Source organism: Scyliorhinus torazame, chromosome 13, assembly GCF_047496885.1.
Source record: "Scyliorhinus torazame isolate Kashiwa2021f chromosome 13, sScyTor2.1, whole genome shotgun sequence".
Lineage (NCBI taxonomy): Eukaryota > Metazoa > Chordata > Chondrichthyes > Carcharhiniformes > Scyliorhinidae > Scyliorhinus > Scyliorhinus torazame.
In genome coordinates this window covers 11,492,154-11,509,842 of record NC_092719.1, presented here as the reverse complement: position 1 = coordinate 11,509,842, position 17,689 = coordinate 11,492,154, and the positions used below count along the sequence as shown (strand labels likewise).

The 17,689-nt window shown below is 46.3% G+C and overlaps 1 long non-coding RNA gene across 1 annotated transcript; it reads left to right on the top strand.

The window, feature by feature from the left end:
* The first annotated feature begins 1,345 nt into the window (after positions 1–1,345).
* LOC140387658 (uncharacterized) lies at positions 1,346–8,280 on the top strand. Its single transcript, XR_011933933.1, has 3 exons — positions 1,346–1,462; positions 4,441–4,610; positions 6,707–8,280. It is a non-coding gene; the product is annotated as an uncharacterized lncRNA (long non-coding RNA).
* The last annotated feature ends 9,409 nt before the right edge of the window (positions 8,281–17,689 follow it).

Genomic DNA, 17,689 nt, shown 5'->3' with positions numbered 1-17,689 from the left:
AGTGACATCGAAACAAACCTGTTGGACTTTAACCTGGTGTTGTAAGACTTCGTACTTTATTAGCTGAGGCATAGAGTTTAAGAGCAGGGAGGTTAAGGTGGAACTGTGCAAAATGCTGGTTAGACCACAGCTAGATATCGTGTGCAGTTCTGGAATCCACATTATATGAGGGATGTGAGGGGCAGCGCGATGATGCAGTGGGTAGCATTGCTGCCTCACGGCGCCGAGGTTCCAGGTTCGATCCCGGCTCTGGGTCACTGTCTGTGTGGAGTTTGCACATTCTCCCCGTGTTTGCGTGGGTTTTGTCCCCACAACCCAATGAGCAGGGTAGGTGGATTGGCCACGCTAAATTGCCCCTTAACTGGAAAAAGTGTATTGGGTACTCTAAATTTTTTTTTAAATAGGAGGGATGTGATAACACTGGATAGGGTGCAGAGGAGATTTACCAGGATGTAACAATGAAGAGAGATTGGATAGACTGGGATTGACCGGCATTGTTTCCTTGGAGTAGGTGAGACTGAGGGGGCGACAATTGAGATGTGTAAAATTATGAGTGGCATAGATAGAGTAGGCAGGAAGACATTTTTCCCCTTGGTGGAGGGATCAATGAACAGGGGGCATAGATTTAAGGTGAAGGGCAGGAGGTTTAGAGGGAATGTGAGGAAAAACCTTTTTACCCAGAGGGTGATGGGAGTCTGGAACTCGCTGCCTGAAAGGGTGGTGGAGGCAGGCAGCCTGAATCTGATTTGGGAAGAGTTGGGGGAAGCACGGTGGTAGATCCTTGACTTTACCGCCCAGGCCTTTCTCTGTTCCTTACTGGTGATGTCCAAATGGCGAATAGGGAAGAATCAACGCCGCTATCTACAGACAACAAAAGAAAAAGGTTGGCCCCACTTTACCACTCGTTTCAGTCACCTGGGCGGGGGTGCGGGGGGGGGTGCGGCATAACACTCAGTCAAAACCGGTCGCCTTGCTGCGATTTATTTCCATATTGTAAAGCATAGCACTGTGTTCAGTCAATGAAGTCAATTAAAGTTCAACCGATCGGGTCATGTTTCAGCGTCGGGCACAAAATCCTATGGGATCCAACAGCAACAGTGCTAACATATTATAATCGTGCATTGTTTTTGTGAAATCTCTGTCAGGATTAATTTATCGTTAACTTGTTTTTTTGGCCGTGGAATTGGAATCGAGCAGGGTGATGAATGAAGCAAAATTGGCCCAGTTGTTCAACGCGAATCCTTTTTCTCACAACTCCGGCGAATCCCTGTCCCGACAAACGCAGACAAGCGGGCAGCGCAGTTCTTGTTTTGAAAAGTAACTGCTGTGTTTGCTTTTGCAGCTATGATGTAACCTGCCAGTCTCCGCAACGTGGACGGGTCTCTTACGGGAGATGAGGAAACAAGAGCAAGGGACTGTGGAGAGGCCAGCTGTTGCGGGTAGTCAACTTCATAATTCTGAGGTGATTGGAGCTGACAAAATGTTATTGGAAGGATCATTGTCCTCAATGGTGTTTGCTTTAGAAAGTCAGTTCGAGATTTATTGGGGTTGAAAGAAAGACCAGCTGTCGGAAGTGAGAGCAGCTGAGGGTAGCAGAAATGGCGAGGCTGAGTTGGGGTGGGGGAGGGGGAAAGTCTGGATCTGACAGGTCAAGTCCCTTAGTCACATATTCAAGCTGGAGTCTATATTATTGTAAACATGAGGCTTTGGGTTTGTTGAATCATTTATTATTTTATATCAAAATGGGGTATGAAAAAGAGCAGTAAGGAGCCATAACTGACAGCAAGGCAATGTTTCCTTGTAGAAATAATGGTTTTCCATATTTAGGCAGACGTTGTACAGCACCACTTTGGTATATTGCAGTTAACACAGACTGAGTACAGAGAATGATCTGCAAGTGGAAAACTATTGTTCCATTCTGTACATGAAATAACAATATACAGATGCAAACTAAGAGAAAAACCTGTCTTATATGTGCAGTGACCTCTTTTGAGGAGGTTGCCTTATCTCAATTCGGATGAGGGTAGAGTCGACCTCAGCAATGATGCCACCCTCGATTAATTAGCCTGCTCCATTCACAGATGCCGAATGTCCAAAGATATCAAGGGCTCGGTAGCACCTGTCTTTAGCTCCAGTTGGAGCCTAGGTCCCTGGAGATTAGGGGGAACAATTCCCTGAAGGTTGATCATCTCAAGCTTAGCTTTCTAAATGCCAGCATATGGGACTCGAGGCAGCTCCCAGCTGGCATGGTCTGCCTATAGACCTCCTGAGAGGGTCATTGGTGCTGAGGAACATAGGAATCCCGGCCTGGATCAGCCTTTTCCATTGATCTGGGGATATGTGGAATATGCCGGGCAGCACGGTAGCACAGGGGTTAGCACTGTCGCTTCACAGCTCCAGGTTCCCAGGTTCGATTCCTAGCTTGGGTCACTGCCTGTGTGGAGTCTGCAAGTTCTCCCCGTGTCTGCGTGGGTTTCCCCCGGGAGCTCCGGTTTCCTCCCACAGTCCAAAGATGTGCAGGTTAGGTGGATTGGCCATGATAAATTGCCCTTAGTGTCCAAAGGGGTTGGGTGGGGTTGTTGGGTTACTGGTATGGGGTGGAGTTGTGGGCTTAAGTGGGGTGCTCTTTCCAAGGGCCGGTGCAGGCTCGATGGGCCGAATGGCCTCCTTCTGCACTGTAAATTCTATGTAAACCTATGCCGCACTGGCTGAGGTTAGTCATGAAGGCCCCGCCTTCTCAACCTTGCCCCTCGCCTGAGGTGTGGTGATCCTCAGGGTAAATCACCACCAGTTAGCTCTCCTCGTCAAAGGGAAAAGCAGCCTCAGGTCACCTGGGACTTTGGCGACTTTACCTTTATGTGGAATATCCATCCTTATCACCCCTTACCCCGCTTCCCCCACATCCCCGCCTCAACCAGGATTTAGACGGGCAGGGCAAGTGAGCGGAATCACTGTCGACCCCCTCAGTGAAATTTTGTTTTCCTGCCTGGTCCATGCATTTTGGGGGCATCATCATCATTTGTGGTTAATGGAGGAATAAACTTCCTTTGCACAATCTGCTGTAACCTCTGAGAAAACATGGCTATTTTGAGGATATTTTGGCTTTCCCAAAACACAGATGCAACCCAATGCTCCACTCCCATGTTGTGATGTACATGCTGCTTATAGAAAACGTCATGGGATACACTTCTGCTGTGCACAGGAATGTGATTATACAGAGCTATATTCCCAGACAATATTGTTCCATAGTTTTCTCAAGCATTCAACCATGATTGGGCCTTGTTTTTGGTTCAATAATCATACATAAAATCTTTCCACTTCAAAATTAAGTACAACATTTTTTAGGTCATTCTGAACACAGGATAGGTTCCGAAAAATCATTTTTAATTGGGCATTCCAGCTTTAATGTTTGAATAGTAGAAATATCGGGGGTCCCATCCAACTCGTGGAAAACTGGAAAACACCACTGTCATAATATACACCAGTATGTCATGGTGCAGACACACACACTGATGGACACACAGCAAGACCAATCAACACACACAACACCGCACCCAATCACCAGTTAGAGCACACTCACTATAAAGACAGGGGGCATCAGAGTTCCCGCTCATTCGGGATGCAGCCTCCTACAAGGACGGAGCTTACAGCACAGATCCTCACTATGTGCTGAGTGCATAGACTGGTTAGGACAGGCGTATGCCTTTAGTTTAATCTAACATCGTGTTAGTCCACAGTGAAAGTATGTTCAACAGTTTCTAACTTAATAAAATAGTGTTGTACTATTTTAAGTGTTGGTGGCCTGTATGTGTTCCACGGATCCAGAGCACCTGACACATCAACCACCACAGTCATTTTTATTTTATCCCAGTTGGACACCTACCTGGTCAACGTCGGGTGTCCCAGCTCCTGTGAGGGGCGTTACCCACTCCCGCTCCCCCACTGAAATCTTGATGTGGGGGCGGATGTCTCACCTACAAGTGCTGCCGCCCAATCAGAGGCCAGCAACTGTTCAGTATCAGCAGCCCCTCTGGGAGCAGTGGCTACTGCCGGTACTGCAGTGCGGCCCGTGATCCAGACAGACAATCGCCATGGCCATACAGGGAGAACCCGGTGAGGGGGTGGGGCAAGGAGGTTGATTTAAAGGAAATGGAGTCATTTCTGTGTCCCTCTTTTCCCAACAATGGGTGTCTCCCTGTGGTAAACACCACTGGTAACACACTACATGTATTACGGTACTGATACTGTATTACAGGTACCACAGTAAATTCCAGCCTTCTGGCTCCGCCCAGCAGGCGGCGTATAAAAGTGTATGCTCTCCTGCGCTGCTCCCATTCTGGTTTCAGCTGCAGGAGGCACAACATCTGGTGCAATAAAGCCTCGATTGTTTCACCATTCTCGTCTCGTGGTGATTGACGGTACATCAATTTATTGCACAAGATTTTTTAAAGATGAACATCTTAATCAAGCCTGATTGCCTGGAGCTGAACCCTCACGCAGCCGACGCCACGTCCACCTTCGAGCACTGGCTATCCTGTTTTGAAGGCTACTTCAGAGCAGCCACTGAAGAAATCTCGGACCCACAGAAGCTCCAGGTCCTCTACTCACGGGTGAGCCTTCAAGTTTTTCCCCTCATCCGGGACGCGCCTATCTACACAGAAGCCATGGCGCTACTAAAGGGACCGTACATCAAGTCGGTGAATCAAGTGTACGCCAGGCACTTCCTGGCCACGAGACAGCAATTCCCGGGGGAGACTCAGGATAATTTCTTGCGGGCTCTACGGATTCCCGGTATTACAGGTACCACAGTAAATCCCAGCCTGATGGCTCCTCCCAGCAGGCGGCGTATAAAAGTGTAAGCTCTCCTGCGCTGCTTCCATTCTGGTTCCAGCTGCAGGAGGCACAACATCTTGTGCAATAAAGCCTTGATTGTTTCACCATTCTCGTCTCATGGTAATTGATAGTACATCACTCCCAATGACGAATGACAAGTAGTGTCCCCCCACCAGGCCCCAGGCCTATCCAACCAGGTTTGCTTGTGGTAGGCTCATATGGCATAGCTTCCACTTGATGCTGGTTAAATTCCAGCAGCAGCAGGAGGAGACCCTTTAGTGAACACCTAAGGAACTCTGTTGGCCTCTTTGTGGAAAGGCCGTCCTTGAGCCTGGACTAAATTAGAGGGCCGGGAAGGTGACGGGATCTTCCCTGGACCTTCGTACCCGATCACCAATGCCGCCTCTGAAGGGGTGGGGGTAGGGACTTCAAATTCTGCTTATTGTGAATCTGAATTTCCGAATCTGAATTTTTTTCTTGTTTATATATAAGACCATAAGACCATAAGACATAGGAGTGGAAGTAAGGCCATTCGGCCCATCGAGTCCACTCCACCCTTCAATCATGGCTGATTTCAACTCCATTTACCCGCTCTCTCTCCATAGCCCTTAATTCCTTGAGAAATCAAGAATTCATCAACTTCCATCAAACTTACATCAAACAATGATGATAAATGACATTGAACTACAATGGTTTAGCACAGGGCTAAATCGCTGGCTTTGAAAGCCGAACAAGGCAGGCCAGCATCACGGTTCAATTCCCGTACCAGTCTCCCCGAACAGGCGCCGGAATGTGGCGACTAGGGGCTTTTCACAGTAACTTCATTTGAAGCCTACTTGAGACAATAAGCGATTTTCATTTTTTCATTTTCAATTTGGATTTTATCAAATAATTCACGCAACTTAGCACATGCTGATTGATAAGTGAAGGGATGTTCTGGGGCATAAGCGCAATGTAAGATTCCATTACAAAAATGGTCCTGAAGGCCCCCGAAGTTGGAATCTGGAAGAATCTGCTTTTGTTCCCGTGCTCTGAGCTGTTTTATGTTTTGAAGAGTAGATTCTGGGTTGTTAAAAGACGGTGTTTGGTTCTCTATGTGAGATACCATTAAACGAAGTGACAGTTTTGTCTTTGCTTTGCTCCAACGGGATTCTGGAATGCACCAAAACCCTTCGCAATGTGAAGCAAATTGCCGAGAAATCCGCAAAAGTAGAATGTTTTTTAATGGATGTAGAATCATGGAATCTTGGAAAAATTAAAGCACAGAAGGGGGCCATTCGGTCCATCGTGTCCATGCCAGCCTGAGGACACCCAGGTGCCCTTTCTAACCCCACCTTCCTGCGCCCGGTCCATAGCCCTGTACCTTACCGCACTTCTTTTTAAAAGAGTTCAGGGTCTACACCTCCACCGCCAACTCGGGCAGCGAATTCCAGGCTCCCGCTACCCTCTGCGTAAAAAGGTTCTCCCTCATGTCCCCTCTACACCTTCTGCCGCTTATCTTGAATCTATGTCCCCTGGTTCTAGAATTCTCCACCCTTTCATCCTGCCCACTCTATCTCTTCCCCTCATAGTTTTGTCCACCACAATGAAGTCACCCCTCAGTCTTCTTTGTTCCAAGGAAAATAACCCCAACCTATCCAATCTCTCCTCGTAACAAAACTTTTCCAGCCCTGGCAACATTCTTGTAAACCTAAATGTGCAGGACATATTTTCTTCTCTTTGGATTGCACCCAACTTACACAAAATCTGGGAATGGTGTGGAAAGCTGGCATGAACCATTACTTGGCTCTGTCCAGAGACAAACCCCTCGCTTAGAATCAAACTGGTTGATCAGATAATGACTTGTGACATTTCTTTTTTAATTCATTCTTAGGATGTGGGCAACACGGGAAAGACCAACATTTATTGCTCATCCCTAATTGCATTGGAGGACATGGTAGTGAACCTGCCTTCTGAACCGCTGCAGTCTGTGTGATAAATCTGATAGATGGGAAGCTCCAGGATTTTGATTCAGCAACAATGCAGGAACTGCCATCTATTTCAAAGTCAGGATGGTGTATGACCTGGAGGAATTGCAGGCGGTGGTGTTCCCATGTGCCAGCTGCATTTGTTCTTCTATGTGGTGGAGGTTGCGATTTAAGAAACCTTTCCTGAAGAGGTTTTGGTGAGTTGCTGCAGTGGATCTTGCAGATGGCGCACTCTGCGGATGCTATGTGTCAGAGATGGAGGGAGTGGATGTTTAAGTTCATTGTTATGGGCCAGGGTTTAGAGAACCCCAAAGTGTATCATGGAGTTGACCTGGCCCACAACTTTTAATAGATTGTGGTATGGGGTGCACATGGCCCACTCTACAGGTGTGGTACAGCAGAAATGGAAAAGTATTTTTTGAAGCAAAACAATGTTTATTCCATGAATTCCAGTTAACCTTTTTAAAACATACAGTGAACATCTTAGCAACCATTAATTCAAATACGACCCCCAAAGAATACAAAACTAAGTAATGCTTTAAGCTTTCCTTTTAACATCCATACGAGTTAAAAACAAAACATTCAACAGAAGCACATCAGGTTAAAGTCACTACTGAAAACATTTATAATTCTGAATTCACCAAATGATCAAGAGATAGTCTTTTTATGGCAGAGAGAACAGCAGTACACCTGCTTGGTCTGGATTCAGCTCCAACACTGAAAACAAAACTAAAACACACCCTGCAGCTAAACGAAAGTAAAAAGCTGACAGACAGCCCCGCTCCACCCACTCTCTGACACCAATGCAGTAGTAAACACCCATTTCTTAAAGGTACTCTCATTACAGATATTTATATACACACCCATTTATAAACACCCATTTCTTAAAGGTACTCTCACATGATATCATGGATACGGAACCAATTAGCAGGCTGCATCCATCCTGGATGGTGTCCAAGTTCTTGAGCATTGAGCCTAATGTACCCAATCTAACTTAAAATATTTGACAAATAGAATCCAAATTCAGTGTCACCATAACACCCAGTGTTTCAGCAGCTGTAGTACTTTAATCCTTTTTATTTATTTAGTTTCCCAAGACCAGGGAAGTTTTCCTTTCTCACCCATCTGAAATATTATTGAACTAGTTACACTCGAATAACCATCAGGAAGCTTAGCATGTGCAGCATGGTTAAAGATGATGAGCTTCATGTTTATTCTGTCACCTGTCACAACCAAGTTCGGAGAGATGAACTCACTCGTCCCTTTGTCCTACCCTTCGGATGGTTATAATAGTTTGATTTTTAAAGAAGTGATATTGTCAATTCAATATGTGCTTAACTGTGCATAGCTTGGTGTAAGAATAAAGCAAGCCCGATTCCTTAACAAGTAAAGAGTTATTTCTGTCACAAAAACTCACTCAGGTAAAGATATTATTAACAGAAAAAATTAAAATGTGCAGATATATCCAACTTCCCATGAATGCAAAAAAACACACACAGAACTTCCCAGGCATGCAGAAAAGAAATAAAACTTTACAAAGTATCAGATGTTAAATCCAGGTAATAATAAAGTAAATCAAAAACGTTATTTACTGATTGTCCAAATGCTTTTGCTCAGCTAGAGAGTCACATTCCAGGGTGGCTGCTGGTCCTTTGGTTTTTCACTGAATCAGTCACTCAGCAGCCATTGCTGGTGGGTTCTCCTTTCTCCTGATGACAATGGTGTTGAGTTGCAATCCTCCTTTCAGAACTCTTGATTTTCAGCAGTGAGGTCTTCTGGTGGGTTTTCAAACCCCAAACGGGGCTCAGCTTTGTTGAGAGAGGTTTCAGAAAAAAGTGGTAAGGCTGTTTCCCCTACTGACCCTGTGGCAGTCGCTGTCTGTTAATTCAAATCCAGTATATTTTATACCCGAGAGCAGGGCAACATGACCTTTTTCTGGTTTTAATCCAGGTTTTATATGATCCATTGTCTCAGGGAGCTCAGTAGACTCTGCGTCCCCATAAAGTGGGTTGTGGCTTTCTTAAATGCAACATAGTAGCTGCAGTAGGCCAGTGTTCTTCGTTGAGCACAACATTTCATTTTCAAAAAGTTCTATATGTATATATATATTTTATATATATATTTATATAAACATATATTTTATATATATCCACCAAGTTGCATGACAAATTAATGTTCTACATTGCACATCCTCAAAACACACTAATTTAATGGTCGCACTAGTGGGCTGTCCCCGGGCAGCAGATACAGCGGTACCTAACCCTAATCCTAACCCGAACCCTAACTCTAACCCTCAGCCTAACTCTAACCCTAACCTGAACCCTAACCCTAACCCTAAGCCTAACCCTAACCCTAACCCTAACCCAGCCATTTTCAGCAGCCCAAACAGAATTAAATCACAATTCAGAAGTCTGCTAGCTGTCTCTGAAGTTTCTATCTCCTGCAGGGGGAATTTTCCATAGGAATTTCTCTGACATAACACACATCCTGGCCCCCAAGAGGTGTCAGCCAATCAGATAAGTAGCACTGTCAGGTGGGATGGCCATTGGTGCTACTGCAGTAGGTTCAAGCATGAGGACCACGATGGAGACCTGGAATGAACGTCAGTTGGGTGGAGCACCAACGCCAATCAGGGAGGCCCCAACGAAGGACGTGAGGGAAGTCGGTGTGAAGGGCAACTGATGTCTTTCCGCAGACCCCTCCCTGCCGGATCCCTCGATTCTGCACAGGGCGACCGACAAGGAGAAACCACCTCCATCAGTCCACCAGGTTTTACCTGATGGTTTCCTTCCATGTTGTGACTCCGATCTGCAACTGTTGAATACCTGCAGTGGCAGGAAGTGACCCTTTAAGTGGCTCTCATGTTTTCCTACCTCGGATTTGATTTGAGGGGAGTCAGGAAGGTGACAGGTGCTCACCCCTCAGCCTACCTGCCCCATTACATGGCACCCAGCACCTGCCGGACTGTCCCCAGGGGAGCATTAAGTTCTGCCCAACATTTCACATTGATGACTCTTCATCAGAACAATTCTGTTAAGTCCTATTTTGCCTTTATCACCTTTATCACCAGGGATAACCAGGGTTTTTCCATCCCTATGACCCACTCTTTCTCAGTATGTCATCAATCCTGAATTAAATGCTGTCACAAATGGTCTTATATGGTATGGAGACAGAAGATGCTGGATATTTTGTTCTGCAGCGGCCCCCCTCGGTGATGGGCCGAGCGGTCGCCCATTTTCGGCCGGTCCCTCCGCCGCAAATCAAACCAGGTCCGTACCGGCAGGACCTGGCGGCCTGCAGAGTCCTCGGGGGGGTGCGGGGGGATCTGGCCCTGGGGGGGTGCCCCCACGGTGGCCTGGCCCGTCATCGGGGCCCACCGATCCGCGGGCGGGCCTGTGCTGTGGGGGCACTCTTTCCCTCTGCGCCGGCTGCTGTCAACTTCCGCCATGGCCTGTGCGGAGAACCCCCCTGAGCATGTGCTGGGATAATGGCAGCACACGCTTGCACTCCCGCGCATGCGCCAATTCGCGCCGGCCGGCAGAGGCCCTTCGGCGCCGGTTGGCGTGGCGCCAAGCCCGCCAGCGCCGGCCTAGCCCCTGAAGGTGTGGATGATTCCACACTTTCCGGGCGACCCGACACCGGAGTGGTTCACGCCACTCCTCGGCGCTTGTACGGCCCGCCCTGCCGGGTAGGGGAGAATCCCGTCCATTTAGTCTGTTTCTTTCTCCACATATGTTGCCTTCCCTCTGGGTATTTCCAACATTTTCTGATTTTATTTTAGATTTCCAGCATCTGCAGCATTTTGTTTGAATCTTGTACAAATGCCTGAATGCCCTCTGAGTTTTCTCTCAGATCTCAGCTCCGATTAAAGCCTGACTTCCTGCATATGTTACATTTAAATGTGCAGAATCACGGCGCCGAGGTACCAGGTTCGATCCCTGCCCTGGGTCACTGTCCGTGTGGAGTTTGCACATTCTCCCCATGTCTGCATGGGTTTTGCCCCCACAACCAAAGATGCGCAGGGTAGGTGGATTGGCCGCGCTAAATTGCCCTTAATTGGAAAAAATGAATTAGGTACTCCCTAAATTTATTTTAAACGATTAATGTGCAGAATAATTAGAACTATAGCCATAACTTCTAGTGCAGAAAGACTAACACACAGAAGGAAGTAACACACAGGGTGGCACAGTGCTTAGCGCTGGTGCCTCACAATGCCAGGGACCCGGGTTCAATTCCTATCACGGGTGACTGTCTATGTGGAGTTTTCACGTTCTCCTCGTGTCTACGCGAGTTTCCCCCGTGTGCGCCGGTTTCCTCTCACAGTCCAAAAATGTACAGGATAGGTGGATTGGCCATGCTCAAACTGCCACTTAGTGTCCAACGTTTAGGTGGGATGACGGAGTTACAGGCATAGGGCTGGAGAGTGGGTCTGGGGAGAGTTCTCTTTTGGACGGCCGGTGTAGACTTGATGGGCTGAATGACCTCCTTCTGCACTATAGGTATTCTATGGTTCCATTCTAAGAAAAGGCAATTTGGGATTTAACCAAGGGACTATTAATCGGGGCTGTATATTCCAATCATCTGGAGTGAATGCTTTGCATGACAGTTCTAATTTGCAGTCTATTTCTTTTTTTTTAATAAACATTTTATTGAGGTATTTTTGGTATAGTAACAACAACAAAATAAACAATATACATATAAACATGAAACCATAAACATAGTGCAAAAGCATTTACCTCTCGTAGAGGTCCCACCCTTATTGACCCCCTACTCTGATCTAAACTACTCTCCCCCCCCCCCCGCCACAACCCCCCACCACGTCTGTTGACGATTAATTTTCCGCAAAGAAGTCGCCACCTCCGGGTGAACCATAACGGTGACCCTCTCAAGGTGAACTTGATTTTCTCCAAACAGAGAAAGCTAGCCATGTCCGATAGCCAGGTCTCCGACTTCGGGGGCTTTGAGTCCCTCCAAGCTAATAGTATCCGTCTCCAGGCTACCAGGGAAGCAAAGGCCAGAACGTCTGCCTCTTTCTCCTCCTGGATTCCCGGGTCTTCCGACACCCCGAAAATCGCCACCTCTGGACTCAGCGCCACCCTTGTTTTTAACACCGTGGACATGACGCCCGCAAACCCCTGACACAATCCCCTAAGCTTCGGACATGTCCAGAACATGTGGACATGGTCGGTCCTCCCACATATTTTGCGCACCTGTCCTCCACCCCAAAGAATCTGCTCATCCGGGCCGCTGTCATGTGAGCCCGACCTTGAATTGTATCAGGCTGAGCCTGGCACATGTTGCAGACACGTTGACTCTACTCAACGCGTCTGCCCATAGACTGTCATAATATACACCAGTATATCATGGTGCAGACACACACTGATGGACACACAGTAGGACCAATCAACATACACAACACCGCAGCCAATCACCAGTGAGAGCACACGCACTATAAAGACAGGGGACATCAGAGTTCCCGCTCATTCGAGTAGCAGCTAGCTTGGAGCACAGAGCTCACAGCCTGCAACACAGACATTCACCATGTGCTGAGTGCATCAACTGGTTAGGACAAGGCAAAGGTATTTACTTAAAGCTGGTATCGTATTTACTCACAGTTCAAGTATGTTTAAATAGTTAACATTTTAATAAAATAGTGTTGCACTACTTCAAGTGTTGGTGACCTGTATGTGATCCAGAACACCCAACACATCATAAACCATCCTCTATCTCACCTCCCAGCTCCTCCTCCCACTTGCGCTTCAGCTCCTCGGTCTGGCCTCCTCCGACCCCATAAGATCCTCATAAATGTCCGAGACGCTCCCTTCTCCTACCCACCCTCTGGAAACTACCCTGTCCTGAATCCCCCTTAGCGGTAGGAGCGGGAAGGTTGACACCTTTTACGAAGGAAGTCCCACACCTGCAGATACCTGAATTTGTTTCCCCTCGCCAACCCAAACTTCTCCTCCAACACTCTCATAGTCAGAAAGCTCACCTCTATGAACATATCCCCCATCCTCTCAATCCCCGCTCTCCGCCATAACCGGAACCCCCCGTCCATACTCCCTGGGGCAAACCGGTGATTATCACAGATTGGGGCCCAGACCGATGCTCCCACTGCTCCCACATGCCGCCTCCACTGGCCCCAAACTCTCAGGGCCGCCACCACCACTGGACTGGTGGAGTACCGTGCCAGCGGGAATGGCAGAGGTGCAGTCACCAACGCCCCCAAACTGGTGCCTTTACATGAAGCAGCCTCCATACGCACCCATATTTGCAGTCTATTTCATCAACTAAAATTTCATGCAGCATTTATTCAATCACCACATGATTCCTTTTGCAGAAGTCATTGCTGTAAGGATATTCTGCTGCGGTATTTATGACCAGGGCATTTATATCTTTGCACATGGATGCTGATTCCCCTCCAGCACTAGTTTCTGGTACCTCAGATATCCCTATCCATTTCTCAATGATTTTATTAATTATAAGCCTTTAATATGTATTATTGTAAGAAGAATAACTCTGCTCACCAGACCTATAAAATGTATTTGTGTATACTCTTCATCAACCAAACCTGTACTTTTCAGCAGGATTGTAACATTTTGTAACTTTAAGGCAGCGATTTTTTCTCGCCTGGTATCTTTAATATTTGTCTAACACTCTGATGATAAACTTTATGTTTTGTTGAAGGGATACTGTCCTGTCTGAGTCACCTGTGTGTCAACTTTCTTCCTAAATGTAATTGATCCCATCATGCTCCATGTTAAGTTTAATTCATGCTTTTTATCAGAAAAGATTTACTCAACAGCTTGGGTATCTCAGGAAAGATTCTGGACAAGATTCTCTGGCCTCCCAGCCGTGTGTTTCTTGCCATTCACTGGTGGCGGAATTCTCTCTTCCCGCCGCTTGTCAATGGGATTTCCCATTGATGCCACCAGGAAACCGGTGGGTGGGGTGCATTGCCAGCGGGAAAAGAGAATCCTAATGACTGGAGAATTCCGGCCTACATCAGTACTGACAAAGTGGCTTAATCCAGCTATTTCACATAGAATTATAACTCTCTCTAATGACCTCAATGTGTTGTCATCATCAAACCTAAAGAAAGTAGTATTTTTACACTCCTGAACCTTGCATCGAGCTTCATTGCTCAGTGTCTCAAAATGACGTTTAACCAATCTGCCCACATTTGGTTGAAGTACAAGTACTATCTAGCACTGCACAGTTTCAGGTATCCATGACTACCACATTCATTCCTTGCAATGAGAATTGTATAGGTGCCTCATGATTATCAACGTCCTCAGCATTCTCTTTGCCATCTGTTATTTTGAGGACACTACCTCTTCATTTTGGGTATTCCACTGCAGAATGATGCTTCGGGTGTGAGGCAACATCAATAGACACTCCCCCATGCAGCAGCAGAGTGACGTTCTCAAAAAATTCAACAAGATTTGTAAGACTTGTCCCACCCTTTACAAATTCATGCCAACTCTCTGATCAGCGAGCTCACAATTCCCCCAAGTACCCTGCCACTCAGTCCCTAATAGTAGATACTAGTAGCGTCCCTCTAACGAAAACTAATATGACCAGTCTGTAGTTATTAGTTTCTTTCTCCCTCATAAGTAATGAAAATTTTACAATCCAAAGAAGCTAGTCACAAATTTTGACAGCTTTGGGAAATTATGACAAACACATCTGAAATTCCCTTATTTATTTATTTTAATGTCCTGGGTTAGAAATCACCATATTTCTTTTTCTTGAGTAGCATTGTTTTCTCCACTGTAATTTTTTTACTTACATTAAAATCAACAACAACAACTTATGTTCTTACAGCACGTTGAACATAAAGAGATAGCTTAAGGTAATTCACATGAGCACGTTAAAATAAAGTATGATAGAGAGCCACATAGGGAGACATGAGGCCAGATCACCGGGACAAAGAGGGAGCAGCACGGTAGCAAAACGGATAGCAATGTTGCTTCACAGCGCCAGGGTCCCAGGTTCGATTCCCACTTGCATAACTGTCTGTGCGGAGTCTGCACGTTCTCCCCGTGTCTGCATGGGTTTCCTCCGGGCGCTCCGGTTTCCTCTCACAAGTCCCGAAAGACGTGCTGTTAGGTAATTTGGACGTTCTGAATTCTCCCTCGGCGTACCCGAACAGGCACCGGAATGTGGCGACTAGGGGATTTTCACAGTAACTTCATTGCAGTGTTCACGTAAGCCTACTTGTGACAATAATAAAGATTATTAAGAAGCGTCTTAAATGAAGAAAGCCACTGAATGTTTCCACTCTTTCCAGTCACAAATAAATATGATTCCGAATAGTGTTTTTCCTCCTTCGTCATGGAAATGATTTTCAATTATGAAAATTAAATGAGTTTTAACAATTGTTTGAGACAATTCACCTCAGCCACGTTCTATAACTTTGAAGAAAGCACGCGGACTATTGCGAATACCTGGACATTCACCACACAGTTTCCATTTTGAAAACCATGCATTCCCTTTGACCGCACTTTCAACTATTGCTGTAACTGAGCGCTTAGTTTTTAACTAGTGAAGTAGGCCATTTTCCAAGACCATATTTTTATCTCATCTCATCAAACATTCTTCATTTATGAAACTGTTTTATTGGACTGATTGGCACTGTTTAACATTTATTGGACTGTTTTATTGGACTGATTGGCACCGTTTATAATATAATGTGCCCACAATGAAGAAGGGGACACCCGGATGGACATTCGTTTAGATCCCCTTCTGCACTGATGGAAGACACTTGTTCTGCCCAGCAATACCACAAAGCTGCATCTTAAAACGGCCCCATGGCCAGGAGATCGGGATATCTGCGAGTCAAGACCCTGGCAGTGGGATATATGGCACAACTGTATTGCAAAGACTTATGAAAGAATGAAATAATATATTAATAAAATGGCCAAGGCAAGCAAAGAAACCAGAATAGGAGGAATAAAAGAAATGTATAGATTAGATTAGGGTCCCCCACACACACAGCAGGACAAAGATGACATTAACACCTCATCTGGCAAACACAGAAACAAAAGCATAGCACAGCCACAGACATCGGAGGTCGATTTAGTTAAGGAGACACATCAGGGAGATAATGGGAAACACATTAAAGAAGGGAAGGACACTCGGAGCAAGCACAGATAATCTCATTAGCACGAACACACTCCATACAGATGCAAATTGACAAAGGACGGACACCGGAGCGAGCACAGATAATCTCATCAACACGGACACACACCATACAGATGCAAATTGACAAAGATGCATATTCTCAGTTTAAACCTGTCTGAGAGATCTGAATCAAAACTACCCTTTAACTATTATGTATGAGCAAATGTTCCCGCTCGAATTTGGATTCCGATAAAAATCCAGAGCGAATGTGTAATTGTTGAGATCAACGTGGGCCAAGCCACTGTTTGAGCTGGCTGCGTGGGTCTCCCTGAAGGCTTCAGTAATTGTACAATAAAGAACAACGCTTTGAACCTTGCCTTGAGACTCGGCCTCTTGACTGCACTGGTACAAGGGATTGTTCCCTACAACACTGGAAATAAAGTACAACTTTAGGCAAATCTGTGGAGGAGTGCGAACCAGAATTTTTTGATTTTTAAAACAAATTCACACTCTCTATATTTTGTCTCTCTTTGTTTATCATCCCATCTTTATTTGGTACCACTTTAGTTCTTGTTTATTCCGGCCTTGGAAAGTGGGATGTCATAAACGCAATATCACCAGCAAGCCAGTTGAAATGTCAGAGTTGCGAAGATTAGAAACATTTATTCCCTTACCACGAGTCCTCAGGGTGAAATATTCATGATTTGCATCAAAATTCAGTGGGAAAAATAAGTCATCAAGGCTTTTACACTGCTGTGCTAACATTATCTTTCCATTCTGTGTGAGGTACTCCCAAACAAGCAGCATTAATGATTCACTGGGGGCGACTTTACATTTTCTGTTCTGAAGATCAAAACACCCTCTCTTCACAACAAATTCCCCCAGAGATAAAAGCATTAATGACAACATAAAGTTGAATATCCTCTATCAAAACTCATTGTGAGGTTTACAGGTTCTTGGAGCCAAGACTGCAGGAAAGGTCAAGTCACGCTAATATAATTGGCCAGATTTTATGGCCTCCAACATGTGTGTTTTCAGAAGGGGGCACTTAAAATATGAGGGGTATCAAGCCCACCATCTTCCTACCCACCCCCAAGCTGCCCCTCATAAAACAGTAGGTGGGTAGGCACCTAAATCAGCAGCCTGCCTGCCGTCATTATGTCACTAATTGACAGCCATTTGAGCCTGTTACGAAGCCAATTGACTGAAATAATATGTTGTCCACACTGCAATATGGTTGGCATCGGCTGGTTGGTAGGAGTGGGCAGGGCATTTTCTTTCAGGAAAACTGCTCAAAAGTTGGGAGGGAAGGATGTTATGTCATTCAGGTGGTGCCCTTTGCACATTGAGGGGAATGCCCATGGTGATACCACCTGCTAGTCCCTCCCCAATTGGTTCCTCCAAATCCACGCTGCCACCTCCTCCCTCCCTCCTTGCACCAGCACAAGCCCCCTACTCCACCCCCCCCCCCCCCCATTTCCTAGGCTCCTTGACGCAACCAGTCCAATTCCCCCAGCTTATCTGTCCCTGAGATCAATGACCTCTTCAGCTGTGGGTCTGCTGTCAGTCTCGGCCACGGCCATTACTGAGCTCTAGCAGTGCAGCTGGCTGGCAGCTTTGAGGATGGGACTCCCTGCACGCCCAGGTCCAGGGGGTGATCTATGGTTCCTATGTCCCCCTAAGGCACCACCACCTGAGCGGGTGTCCTTCTCAAACCGGAAGGGCTGCTCCAGGCAGCGTGCACGGCGCGTTCATCCTGCCGC